Source organism: Scylla paramamosain, chromosome 19, assembly GCF_035594125.1.
Source record: "Scylla paramamosain isolate STU-SP2022 chromosome 19, ASM3559412v1, whole genome shotgun sequence".
NCBI classification, from domain to species: Eukaryota; Metazoa; Arthropoda; class Malacostraca; order Decapoda; family Portunidae; genus Scylla; species Scylla paramamosain.
Window position 1 is genome coordinate 12,036,142 of NC_087169.1, and position 10,000 is coordinate 12,046,141.

The 10,000-nt window shown below is 43.5% G+C and overlaps 2 protein-coding genes across 4 annotated transcripts in view; one reads left to right on the forward strand and one right to left on the reverse strand.

Annotated features, from left to right (window-relative positions):
- Positions 1 to 10,000, forward strand: part of LOC135109640 (uncharacterized) — a 70,391-nt gene that overhangs the window by 46,557 nt on the left and 13,834 nt on the right. Inside the window, exon 1 of one of the 3 annotated variants that reach the window (XM_064021119.1) lies at positions 2,149 to 2,396. The exons of the other annotated variants lie outside the window; for them this stretch is intronic. The gene's annotated coding sequence lies outside the window, so the exon portion shown is untranslated. Of the gene's footprint in view, positions 1 to 2,148; positions 2,397 to 10,000 lie in introns of those variants that run through there. 3 annotated transcript variants of the gene reach the window in all.
- Positions 1 to 10,000, reverse strand: part of LOC135109641 (cell adhesion molecule 1-like) — a 395,699-nt gene that overhangs the window by 32,670 nt on the left and 353,029 nt on the right. The window lies entirely within an intron of this gene.

The following is a 10,000-nucleotide window of genomic DNA, read 5'->3' on the forward strand; positions in this document are numbered from 1 at the left end:
GGAGGAGGAGGAGGAGGAGGGAAAAGCACTTCAGTCACCTCCCACTGTGCACCAACACCCGCGCACATCCTCCACAGTCTGTCCTGTATCAATATTGGTCTTATGAAGAGGAGGAGGAGGAGAGGAGAAGGAGTAGCAGGAGGAGGAGAAGGAGGAAGAGAGCTGGTGGAAGAAGAGGAAGGAAGAAGGGACTGACTGCGAACGATAGCCTGAAGGAAGACAGGAAGGAGAGGATAGGAAAGGAAAATAGGAGGAGGAGGAGGAGGAGGAGGAGGAGGAGGAGGAGGAGGAGGAGGAGGAGGAGGAGGAGGAGGAGGAGGAGGAGGAGGAGGAAACAGTGGCGGAAGGGAGGAACAAGCGAGGGTAAAAAGAAAGAACTAAAAAAAATAATGAAAGGAGAAAAAAGGAAAGCAGGAAGGGAAGTGAAGGGAAGGAGGTTGAAGGGAAGTCGAGTAACTGATCATAAGGGAAGGGAATGAATGAAGGGCAAGGCGAAGGGACAAAGGTAGGGTACAGGTAGGGAGCCAAGGTGTGTAGGGACTAATTAACTTACCTGGCAGCACGTGAAGTTGACAGGTGACTCTGCCCACACCTGCTTCCCCTCTCCCTCTCCCTCTCCCCTCTCACTCTCAAATTAGCACCTCCCCTTTCCTTAACCACATCTAAACCTACATTTCTTATTTTTTCTTCTTCTTCTTCTTTTTTTTTTTTACAATCTACTCACATTAGCATATCCCCCTCCTCTCTCTCTCTCTCTCTCTCTCTCTCTCTCTCTCTCTCTCTCTCTCTCTCTCTCTCTCTCTCTCTCTCTCTCTCTCTCTCTCTCTTTCATAGTAGCAACCCCTCTCTCTTTAACTGAATCTAAACCTACCTTTCCATTTCTTCCCCTCTCCTCTTATTAACATCTTCCTTTTCCCTCTCTCTTTCTTTCCTTTTAGTTCCTCTTTTCTTCCTAACCTAACCAAATACTATTATTCCATTCCTCTTCTTATCTCCTTTTCTTCTTTCTCCTTTCTCTTATTAGATCTTTTTTTTTAATCTAATCTAACATTAATTCCCTTTACGATCCTTTCTTTTCCTTTTTTTTCCCTTCATTCTTCCCTTCCTCTCATTATCTTTCTTAATCCTCTTTTCTTTCCTTCTTAAGATATCAGCATATAATTCTCCTTTACCCTCTATTCTTTTTCTATTTTTTTCTATTCTTCCCTTCGTTTCCTTTATTTCATATACTACTTCTAACACTCACTTATTCTCTCACTCTCTCTCATTCCTCTAACTCATATTCACTCATTTTTCACCCTTTCATCACTCCTTTCTTCCTCTCAAAAGTTCTCTTTGCTTTCATCCTCCACTTCTATCCTCCTCCTCCTTCTTCTCTCTTACTTCATTCTCCTCTCTCCTTTCTCTCAAAACTTTTTGCTTTCATCTTCAACTCCTATCCTCCTCCTCCTCCTCTGTCTCTCCTCCTCACTCCAGCACCACCACCTTAACCACTATCACCACCACGCTTCATTGCTCCTCACTTCTTACTCATTATGAAGAAAATATGTAAAGAAAACAAGAGTAATGGTAGTCAAGAGGAACAAGTGTTTTTAGAATCAACCTCTTAGTTTATCAAAGATTACAACATTCTCTCTCTCTCTCTCTCTCTCTCTCTCTCTCTCTCTCTCTCTCTCTCTCTCTCTCTCTCTCTCTCTCTCTCTCTCTCATGATTTTAACACAAAATATAATATCAATGAGAACCAGTGGACGTGACAAGAGGAGGAGGAGGAGGAGGAGGAGGAGGAGGAGGAGGAGGAGGAGGAGGAGGAGGAGGAGGAGGAGGAGGAGGAGGAGGAGGAGAAGGAAAAGTAGAGAAAGATACCGGAGGAGATAGAGGAAGGAGGAAGGGAGAGTCAGAGCGAAAGGAAAAGAGAAAAAAGAAACAGAAAGAAGGAAAGGCAGGAACACAAGAACACACGAAGACAAGAAACACAAGAACACAAAACCACGTACGACACTTTTCCCCCTTGAGCCAAATCCGAGCGCCAAATGTGACTTCGACTGGCGGCTGTATCGTGGGTCTGGCAGCGCGGCACACCATCCTCGCTTGAGAGAGAAAGAGAGAGGGAGAGAGGAAGCCGCCTTGAAGTTAACTCAGCTCAGTGTCTTGTGAGTCCCCGTGCTGTGAAGGGGTCTGTGTCACGATTCCGAATTGGTGCAAAGACACATAGAAAACCACTATTGGATTATCTGTACGGCTGGGTTTGGGTTAAAGAGTGCTGGTTCTTAGTCCGTTGAGGTGCTGAGTGCTCTCTTTCTTGTGGTTAGCGAGATGAGGAAGACGGATATAAAGGCGAGGCGAGTCAGTCACTGTCGCTGATATGTCTTCTGCAACTCTACTGCTGAGACACTTGGTGAGTTGCAACAGTGTTTTTCGTGCTGCTGCTGCTGCTGCTGCTTCTGGCGTGGGTTGGGTCTCTCACTCTCTCCCTCTCCCTCTCTCTCTCTATCTGGGGAATACCTAACCTTTTTTCCACTGGTTTACTGATCAATTTTTCTTTCCTATTTCGTGATGCGTTTTTTTTCCTTCTTTCGCTTCATGAATTTATCCTTTGTCTTGTTTAGCTTTCGTTTTTATATCTCCCCCTCCCCCTTCTCCTTTTAATTTTCTTCTTCCTCATCCTCCTCCTCTCCTTTTTACCAATTAGTCTGTTATCGTTTGCTTATCCTATGCAATTTTTTTCCTCCTCTTTAAAATCTTCTCTTTTTCTTTTTCTCCTCTCCAGCTCCTTTTTATCTATTTTTTCTTTTCTTTTCCTCTTCTTCTTCTTCTTCTTCTTCTTCTTCTTCTTCTTCCTCTTCCTTCTTTCTTTCATTACCGAAATGTGCCACAAGTTTCCCTATTATCATATTTTATTCGCTTCCGTTCTTCATTCTATTGTTGTGTCGAGTAATTCCTTCCCCTTCCTTTCTTAACCCATCTATTTCTCTTCCTCCGTTCTTTCCTGCTTCCCCCTCTCTCTCTCTCTCTCTCTCTCTCTCTCTCTCTCTCTCTCTCTCTCTCTCTCTCTCTCTCTCTCTCCCTCTCGGTCAAATTTTCCTCCTTCCCTCTTGCTCCTCTTCCGATTATATGTAAATGTTATTCGAATCACAACCTTCCTCCTTTTCTATCCTCTCTCCCCCTCCTCCTCCTCCTCCTCCTCCTCCTCCTCCTGCAGAGAGGGCGGAGGTATATGGGAAGGCTGTCCTTGTCTTCAGCCATTCGTGACTAGCAGAGTTCTTCAAGGGGAGTGTGGGAGTCCCTCTACTTTTTCTTTGCTTCACTGGTCCCCGTGTGTGTGTGTGTGTGTGTGTGTGTGTGTGTGTGTGTGTGTGTGTGTGTGTGTGTGTGTGTGTGTGTGTGTGCTGCCACCACCCACACTGACACACTTCAAACACACACTTTCCTAATTACTCACGTACGAAAGAGGTGTGTGAGTAAGTACATCTCTCTCTCTCTCTCTCTCTCTCTCTCTCTCTCTCTCTCTCTCTCTCTCTCTCTCTCTCTCTCTCTCTCTCTCTCTCTCTCTCTCTCTCTCTCTCTCTCTCTCTCTCTCTCTCTCTCTCTCTCTCTCTCTCTCTCTCTCTCTCTCTCTCTGTGAGTGTCACATCATCAATCACTATTATTGTTCCTAAGGTTATAAAATTGATGTGACCATGATGATGATTATTGCGAAAGGAAGAGGAGGAGGAGGAGGAGGAGGCAGAGAAGAAGAATCACAAGGAAGAGAAAGAAGAGGTTTAGGGTCATGGAAAGGTGGAGGAGGACCTGGAGGAGGAGAAGGAAGAGGTTAGGGAGAAGAGGAGGACGACGATAAATATCAAGGGTCATGGAAGGAATATAAGATGGAGGAGGACTTCGAGGAGGAGGAGGAGGAGGAGGAGGAAGAGGAGGAGGAGAAGGTCAGGTCATGGAGGACAGGTAAGACTCCCTCAGGTGTTAACGAGTCACCCGTCAGTCCTGCGGGTGATGAGATGCCCCTCCCCTTACCTGTCCCGCCGCTTAATTGGCACTCACCTGGGGAAGACAGAGAAAGAAGAGTTAAGAGGCTGTTTGCACAATGAGAGAGAGAGAGAGAGAGAGAGAGAGAGAGAGAGAGAGAGAGAGAGAGAGAGAGAGAGAGAGAGAGAGAGAGAGAGAGAGAGAGAGAGAGAGAGAGAGAGAGAGAGAGAGAGAGAGAGAGAGAGAGAGAGAGAGAGAGAGAGAGAGAGAGAGAGAGAGAGAGAGAGAGAGAGAGAGAGACTTCAGTGTATTATAGTAGTTGTGCTTTTCAAAAATTCCCACGCGTCACGGTTCGCGGTAATGAGAGAAAGTCAGGGAGCGGCATTTACAGAGCAGATCGTCCTCATTGTACGTGTGTTTGTGTGTCTAATTACACCTGAGGCAATTAACGGGAGTGAAAGGCCAATTAAGAGAAGCGGAAGGTCGTCTGAAAGGTGTGACATTAACTTCCATTGTTGTTGGTTTTCTGTTTTGTTTGCCAATCTTTTTTTCTCTTGATATCGTTTTTTTTTTTACTTTGGTTTGTTTTCTTTAATTTTTGAGATATTTTGTGTTTTTGTTAATGTGCGTTTTATTTATTTAATGTTTTTTGTTCCTTTTTTTTTGTCTGTTTGTCTTTCTCTTTTTCTCTCTGACTCAGTATGATTAATTGTGTAGTTAGAAAAATGCATGTAACGCTATTAGTATACGTATCAGAAATCTCTCTCTCTCTCTCTCTCTCTCTCTCTCTCTCTCTCTCTCTCTCTCTCTCTCTCTCTCTCTCTCTCTCTCTCTCTCTCTCTCTCTCTCTCTCTCTCTCTCTCAGATTCCCGCAGAAAATAACCCCCAGGGAAATCAGATCTCATACACCACACGCTTTGTTGACCAATGAAAACGCCGGAAATTCCACGGTGGTGTTCTGGGAAGACTGTGATTGGCTGCTGCTTCTCGGGGCGTGGCGGCGCGGCGTGTGATTTTTTCCATTATTCTTATTGGCTTAACTTACATTCTATTTTGGCTTAAATTTCGTAAGTTTAGATGCTGCTGAGACTACAGCTTTGGTATATTTTCTTGAATTTACTTTGCTTTTAGTTTTCTTGGCGTTAACTCACATTTTCATTTACTTTAGTTTTGTAAGTTTTGATTCTGTTGAACCTTTACTGTTTGAAATACATTTTCTATTAGATCGTTTTCTTGGCTTTGGCTTGTAGGTGATTCAGTTTTTTAGTTTCGTAAGCTTTGGTTTTGTTCAGTCGTTACAAACTATAGTCTATAAAACTTTTTTTTTTTCAAGCTTAGTTTTATTTTCGAAGTTTCATTAACAACTTCATTTATTATTCTTTTTTTTTTATATATAAAGTTTGAAATAATAGAATCCGGTATCAGCAGAGAACACCTTCCACTTATTTTCTTTCTTCCCTTTCATTTTTTTTTACTTATTTTCTTGACCGTGAAATTTTCGGTTGTAAATAATAACATTACGTCCACAGTTTTATTTTATTTTATTTTTTTATAAATTTTGATTTAATTTTTTTCTTAAGCATTTAAATGAAAAATCATCACTAAAAACATTAAATCCAACCAGTCAAATTCAGGGAAAGATTCGCACGCATGCACACACACACACACACACACACACACACACACCGAGGCGGAAAGACGGAAATGAACGCAAACATCCAATAAGAGACGCTAGACTTTTAAACCAGTCACAGTGAAGGATAAGAACAAACGAGGCCCAGTGAGCGAGGAGGACAGCCACGGCCTTCGCCAATCACATCCAAGGACAGAGTCAGCTTCAGCCAATGAGCGTGAAGAAAGCATTATCAGCGGTCCAATTAGGATAAAGGACGAACTGAACTTTGACCAATGAGGATGAAGGAAAGGACTGTGAATTACCCAATGGGAGTGAAGAAAACATAATCTATCAACCAATCAGCGCTCAGGAAAAGATGTGAACAGTTAACCAATCATAGGAAAGACTGCCTACTATTAACCATTCACAGAAAAAAAGTAAAGGAAGTACTGTCAATCATCAGCCAATTACGGCAAAGGAAAGGAAAAGACTGTCAAATGCCAGCCAATCGGGAGGAAGAGAACACTATCTATTGGCCAGTCCCAGAGAAGGAAGAAAAAGGTTATCAGTCATTAGCCAATCACAAAAAAGAAAGAAACGTACTGTCAACGACCAGCAGATCATGGAGGAGAGAAAAATATACTAGCCAATGAGAAGGCAGAGAACACTATCTACTGACCAATCACAGAGAAGGAAGGACAGAACAGGCAATTATCAGCCAATCACAAAGAAAGAAGGGAAAAGAATGTCAAATAGTAGCCAATCAGAATGAAGAGAACACTATTAACCAATCACAGAAAAGGAAGGCAAGTACTGTCAACGATTGGACAGTCAGGAAAAGGAAGGAAAAATTAACTAACCAATCACAGAAGGAAGGAAAGTACTGTCAAATATTAGCCAACCACGGAGGAAGGAGAGTTATCTGCTATTGGCTAATAAGAACAAAGGAAAAGAATCAACTAAGAATTAAGAAAAGAAGAAAAATATATCTATTGGTCAATCACAGAGTAGGAAGGAAAGAACTATCAAGTATTGGCCAATCACAAGGAAGGAAACGCTAACGCTTGCTCAATCAGGACGCGAGGGAGAGAGGGACGGAGGAGAGGGAGAGGCATTTCCGGGGAGGTGGCGCGGTTCATTACTGCAAGACGCGAACTGAACGTGTCTGGCAGTAATGTCAACAGCAGGGGGAGAAAGAGGCAGCAGGAGGAGGAGGAGGAGGAGGAGGAGGAGGAGGAGGAGGAGGAGGAGGAGGAGGAGGAGGAGGAGGAGGAGGAGGAGGAGGAGAAGAAGAAGAAGAAGAAGAAGAAGAAGAAGAAGAAGAAGAAGAAGAAGAAGAAGAAGAAGAAGAAGAAGAAGAAGAAGAAGAAGAAGAAGAAGAAGAAGAAGAAGAAGAAGAAGAAGAAGAAGAAGTTAATCACCATCCATAACAACAACGACAACAACAAAAACAACACTACGTTGCTACTTTCCTTGAATAAAGAAAATAATAATTATTCATACTTTTTAATACATACTTTTACTGATAATATACAGGAATTCGATTATTATTATTATTATTATTATGATCATCGATATCCGTCAAAAATACGTTTACTTCTTTTATGTCTTCTCTTTCTTTTCTTCCTCCTCCTCCTCCTCATACCTATTTGGATTTCCGAGGAAGCTCAAGTCGAGGCCACACGAACGAAAGTGAACACCTGAGGAAATCCAGGCGTACCAAGATGGCGTCTGAGGCAACTTCGGTATGATCTTAGCGTAACCACTTCCCCAGAACCGACACTCCCCCACTCCCCCCCCTCTCTCTCTCTCTCTCTCTCTCTCTCTCTCTCTCTCTCTCTCTCTCTCTCTCTCTGTATGTGCGTACGTGCGTGTCCATGGGGAAGTGTGTTTAACTGGTACACTCTTGTTTTTAGTTGAGAGAGAGAGAGAGAGAGAGAGAGAGAGAGAGAGAGAGAGAGAGAGAGAGAGAGAGAGAGAGAGAGAGAGAGAGAGAGAGAGAATTTACGTACGTATAAAAATATCACGGAAGGGATTAGTATGTACGGACGCATTGAAATTCTAAACACTCAAACACACACACACACACACACACACACACACACACACACACACACACACACACACACACTCACACACACACACACAGGAAAGTCGACCTACGCACAGGGGAGTGGAAGAGTGAAAGTGGAAGAAAACTTGTCCGTTTCATATACTTTCGCCCTTTCCTTCAGCAGCTTTCATACATTTTTGCCTTCACAATCTCTCTCTCTCTCTCTCTCTCTCTCTCTCTCTCTCTCTCTCTCTCTCTCTCTCTCTCTCTCTCTCTCTCTCCAAAAAAAATATGAATGCCGTAACAATAGTAGTAGTAGTAGTAGTAGTATTAGTAGCAGTAGTAGTAGCAGCAGCAGCAGTAGTACTAGTAGTAGTAGTAGTAGTAGTAATAGTAGCAGCAGCAGCAGTAGTAGTAGTAGTAGTAGTAGTAGTAGTAGTAGTAGTAGTAGTAGTAGTAGTAGTAGTAGGAGTAGCAGCAGTAGTCACAGCAGAAGGGCGTGTCACACTGTACGTTCACTGACACTGTTCCCATTATCATTAGGATCACGCACTACGCTCCCCCCCCCCCTCTCTCTCTCTCTCTCTCTCTCTCTCTCTCTCTCTCTCTCTCTCTCTCTCTCTCTCTCTCTCTCTCTCTCTCTCTCTCTCTCTCTCACCTTTACCTGTAGTTAATTAGGGTGTACCTCCCATTTTAGCCCTTCACCTTCCAGGCATCACGGAGAGACTAAGATATTACTACCTCTCTCTCTCTCTCTCTCTCTCTCTCTCTCTCTCTCTCTCTCTCTCTCTCTCTCTCTCTCTCTTGTTTAATAATAGCACGCTTAAATTATTATGTATGACTCAGATGATTATGGTGGTGGTGGTGGTGGTGGCGGTAGTTGAAGGAATGACTAGTAAAGGACTAAAGTAAAGGACTAAAGGCAGGAATTTATTACTCACATCCTTTTCCGATTCTTTAGAGTCTCTCTCTCTCTCTCTCTCTCTCTCTCTCTCTCTCTCTCTCTCTCTCTCTCTCTCTCTCTCTCTCTCTCGTAATTTTTCGTCCATCTTCCTCTGATCTTCTGTTATTTCTCTTTTTTACTTCAATACTTCTATCTTCACTTCCCCCCTTCTCTCTCTCTCTCTCTCTCTCTCTCTCTCTCTCTCTCTCTCTCTCTCTCTCTCTCTCTCTCTCTAATTTATACCTTACCTTTGCCTTCACTCCCTCCCTCCCTCTCACGACTCCTCTCCCTTATTCCCTCTCCCAATCACGGTTTTCTCCCTTCCCTCTTCCTGGATGTCCCTTTCCGTTTTGTGCAGACTCCTCCACCTGTTCCACATGGGCAACAAGGGACAGGAGGGAGGGGTACGGGGGTGGTTGGGAGTGGAGGGGGTAGAGGGCCATTCCTTCCACACCTTTACCTGTCCCATTCATTAACACACCTGTACGCTAATGATTCCTTGCAAGTAGAAAAGGTAATTACTCGTGGGTCTGTTAATAGTTACTTGCATTTCTGTGGCTTTAATTACCTGGTGTGGGAGGATTAATTATGAGTGCGACAGGTAAGGTGGGTTTGTTTGTTTTTTGTGTGTTTCTAAATTTTTTTTCTATGTTTTTTTTTGTCTATTTCTCTCCTTTGTTTTTTTCTGGATGTTTTTAGGTTCGATTTTTTTCCTTCTGTACGTTTTTTTTTTTTTTTTGTGTTGTCTCGTCTCGTTTCTCTCTCTCTCTCTCTCTCTCTCTCTCTCTCTCTCTCTCTCTCTCTCTCTCTCTCTCTGGCCATAATCATGCTTCCACATTTATTAATTATCCTTATTACCCATGTTCTAATAATGCATTTACTATACCGCTGAAAAAAAAAAACCACTTATTATCATTATTACTATTATCATTATTATTATCTTCAAAGCAATCTTGCATACCACCACCACCACCACCACCACCCGCGCAGCATGACCTTACCTTCACCCCCCTTCCTCCACTCCCCTCCCTCCCCGCCACAACAGGTCCCGGTGAAGGGGAGGGAAGGAGGAAAGGAAGGGGAGGGGAATGGAGGGGTGATAACGGGTCTGACTGAAAATCGCACCCACCTCCTCTCTTTCTCCCTCCCCCTCTCCCTTCCCTCGACGAAACAGGTTCCTTTCTCTCTCTCTCTCTCTCTCTCTCTCTCTCTCTCTCTCTCTCTCTCTCTCTCTCTCTCTCTCTCTCTGGTTCAGTCAGGTGTGCCTTCTCCTCTCTCCCCAAATCCCTCCTCCTCCTCCTCCTCCTCCTCCTCCTTCTTCTTCCTTACCTTCACGCTTATGTCATAAGTATAAAAAATATTTCTGGTTTCAATATTTACTTATTTTCTTGTGAATATGTACGTGTGTGTGTGTGTGTGTGTGTG